This window comes from Vanessa cardui, chromosome 7, assembly GCF_905220365.1.
Source record: "Vanessa cardui chromosome 7, ilVanCard2.1, whole genome shotgun sequence".
In the NCBI taxonomy this organism is placed as follows: Eukaryota; Metazoa; Arthropoda; class Insecta; order Lepidoptera; family Nymphalidae; genus Vanessa; species Vanessa cardui.
The window spans coordinates 3,528,506-3,532,366 of record NC_061129.1 but is presented as its reverse complement, the minus strand read 5'-3'; the positions used below and the strand labels follow the sequence as shown (position 1 = coordinate 3,532,366).

Genomic DNA, 3,861 nt, shown 5'->3' with positions numbered 1-3,861 from the left:
ATATACCAAAATAACATTTTTTACAATTTTTGTTTGTCTGTTTGTTCCGGCTTATCTCTGGAACGGCTTGACCGGGCTTTTACTGGCAGATAACTGATATAATAAGGAGTAACTTAGGCTGCAACAGTATTATCTTTGTTAAATTCAAACGCGTACAAGGTCGCGGGCACAACTAGTAAGAAATAATTATTGGTAATTTGGGTAGCGTACTTAATTCGGATGTGACCAGTTTAACGAATTTTGCCGATGCTTCATCTAGGTTGTGTCTTCTATACTTGATTTACAATAAATATAATTCTGTGACATACTTAGCGACAAAGGCATGTTCTCTGATAGCATTATATGCATGTGTTTGACTGAGCATGATCTGTATGATCAGAGGGTTCCATATTTGAACAGCTTTGACAGAAAAGGAATTAGTCTAGTTGTATATGCAGTGATGTTCTTATGTTCATAAGTATGACACAGAAAGGTTGTTTATAGCAAAATGATACATAATAATAATATAGAGAATAAAAGTAAATATAAGTTATGTGCAAGTTGATTCAGGGGTACTAAATTTTATTGCAAAATCGGAATAACTTCAAGTAGGGATACTTAGGAGACCCAAGTATAAATCGTATATCTTACCTACCCTCAGCTAGTAATATAGAAATATCGTGATTTTGTAAAACAGCGATGAAAAGACAATTTAAAAAAATATATGTAGCGGCTACGTGACGCCCAACAGATGTAAGTGTGGTATAATTAAAGGAAATTGGTAAATAAATTAGGATTATAAAGGGTACCGTTACTTAGTTTCATAAAATAAACATATATTTAATTTTTTGTATACTTTATGTAAAGAGCGACGGTGGAGACTAGGTTCGGGTTCCATCACAGGACACTAATTAATTAAACAACTATGCGAGTTTCTTGCCGCTCGAGGCTGCTTTCGGAAACGGCAGTATTTGAATATCGACGATTCAAAAACGCTTCCTTGTGAAGTTTACTTGAATAAAATTGATTGGATTTTATTTGGAGGGAAGAGGAGGATGACATAAAAACATCCATTTCCATCCATTTCCCGTAATGGCACACGAATCAAAATTACTCAAAAAGCGCGCCAATAGATGTTTTTATTTATTACCTTTTAAAGAATATATTATATAATACAAAAATAAAACTATAACTATCTTAAAAATAATTAATTCCACCATTAATATTTTTACGCAACATCTGAGACTACTTTTTGCTACTGTGTCTTCGGGCACATATTTAATACTTAGACAATCAAGGCATTTTGCATTGGAAAAGTATCCCCGAATACTTTTTCAAAATGAAAATTGATTTAACGGCACGTGTCCGAAGCGGAGTCTATAATTGTATCTTGTCAGGACAATCTACTAATACTACCTATTCAAGAGATATAAAGGGCGACAATAGTTACATATACGTTAAAAAACGTACCATTTCATATACCTAATCGTATTAATTTTAGTCCATTTATAGATGCTTCGAGATAACTGCTTTGGTGTTCGTTAATACTAGGCTTTATAAATAATGTAATAAGTGTGTATACTTAGAATAACAGCAGTACTGTAAGAAATCACTTCGAAACTCACTTGTGAAATGTCCAAAACCGACTTTCTGTGGTAGATTATTTGAGTACGTAGGATGTACGATTAAATGTTATTGTTAAAGATACAAATAACTTTTTGAAATTTTACGATCGTGTTCGATAGAGAGTTTCGATTTGTTTCTCACAGAATAGCTCCCTGATCGGATAACATCATTATGAATGTATTCCTAGCGCAGTCAAATATTTGACCAGTGAGGGTTATACAGTTACTCTACTGAAGTTTTTGTTTTACCAATTCACTATTCGAACTGTAAGAATGATGAATCAGCTTATTGGATTATTAAATGGAAAGCTTTTTGCCTTTGAACATCATTTTCATTCTATTTTAATAAGTAATAACAGGAACGCAGAAAGCATATGAAGATTGTATATCGTATATCGTGTAGGAAAATTGCTTCCTATTATTTAAATTACTTTAATTATGTATTAAAAGTACATATTTAACCATTATTTCGTGAATTTATCTTTGTGATCAATTAGACAACGCTCGTCATTTTATATTTCTAGAATTTTCAGTTATTTTAAAAGCCCGCCAAAACTTATCCACAGATAATAAAGTCATATATTGAGTCATAAATCGATTAACGTTCGACTCGTTATAAAAAAGTTATGTTTTAAAAGTAATGTTCTGAAATATAAAGTAAATACTAATGCTAATTCTAAATAATACTTGTACAAAATCTTTCAAAAAAAATATCATCGTAAAATGTTGTTTTTTTTTTTTAATTGAAAACAGAGACTGATTAGCAGATGGACTATATGGCAACTGGTCTTCTGATTTCCCTATTTTATCTGTGCCAAATAATTAAATGCACTTTTGAGGTATTATAGAAAAAAAAGTGTCGTTTCACACAGGAAATATGAATTCGCTTTTGTTGCTTAACTTAATTGTGGTGAATGTTCTAACTGCTTTTTATTTTATATTTTGTGATCTGTGCAGTCACTTGTGACTAATTTCTGACTGGTAAACTAAGCTCGTGCGTATCTGGGGCAACTCTTACGCAAATTATTATAGTGAAAGTAATTTTATGAACTGTACATTCATTTCGGCGTTGTTATCATCGCTCCGATAGCCGTGATCGTCTAGTGGTTAGGACCCTACGTTGTGGCCGTAGTAACCCAGGTTCGAATCCTGGTCACGGCAGCGTTCAGCTGTCATGGCGGAGTTATATTTTTTACGTTTTATTTTACCGTTAAAAATATGCAATTGTGTAGTTTATTTATTATTATCTAAGAGTACCTTAAAGATAAACAGATAAATTATCTACCCGGTAGTAACCTCATCACAATATCTTCTGTACTACAGCTACATCCATTGAGAATAACCGCTAAGTCCAAAATCGCCCAAGACGATTTCATCATAACTATTCATTGATTCATGATTTTATTAACATAATTAAAAAAAAATAGTATAAAGAACAAATTTATTTACGTATAAATTCTTTTAAAAAATGGAGCATATACCACCAATATATTCTAACTGATTTACTCTTTTTTTTGTTTTAATTTTGTGTTGTCAACTTGGGTTACAATATATTAAGTTTAATCAATCAATCTGAGATAATTTCTATAAATTATTTTGATATTAAATTGATATGATAATTAATATGATTACTGAAAAATGGATTTGAATATCGGAGAAGTTCTAAGTACATAATATAAACTATATATACATAAAAATGAATAACATTATAAACAAACAATAATGTTAAAGCATAATTCTTGACCGCATGAAATAGTGCCAAGAATGCAAGCAGGAATTCTCTGGGGAAAAAAATAACCAGCTCTCTTGTCACTACTGGGGGCAATAAAGCTAGGTGTTATAGTTTTAGTGAAGATTGTAAGCAAAGGTAAAGTGTTTTTAAGTTACCTTTCATTGTGTTTGGTTATAAATACATTGTCCATTTAGATGATCTCGAGACTGGCTGTTAAACAAAAAAAGATAAATTTGCTGATAATTCAAAAATGTTTGATCTATTTTACGATACGATTCAATGCCACTATGAGTGACCGTAAAATATATTTTACGTTAATAATATCGATAAAAATGCAAAAATGCTTTGTAAAAACATGAAAGGAAAAAATCTGGACGATTTGTACTCAAAGATAAGGTATGCTTTGATATAAAAAAATCCATATTATTTCAAATATGTTTTCGATAAAGCCATTTTAAGCCAGGGAACTAAGAAGACTCGGGTCGAGTTATATCGTGGATGTGTCGTGGGGCTATTACCATGGTC

General features: G+C 31.4%; 1 non-coding gene across 1 annotated transcript; it reads left to right on the top strand.

Moving 5' to 3' along the window:
• Positions 1-2,693: 2,693 nt before the first annotated feature.
• Trnah-gug lies at positions 2,694-2,765 on the top strand. Its single transcript has one exon. It is a non-coding gene; the product is annotated as a tRNA-His (tRNA).
• The last annotated feature ends 1,096 nt before the right edge of the window (positions 2,766-3,861 follow it).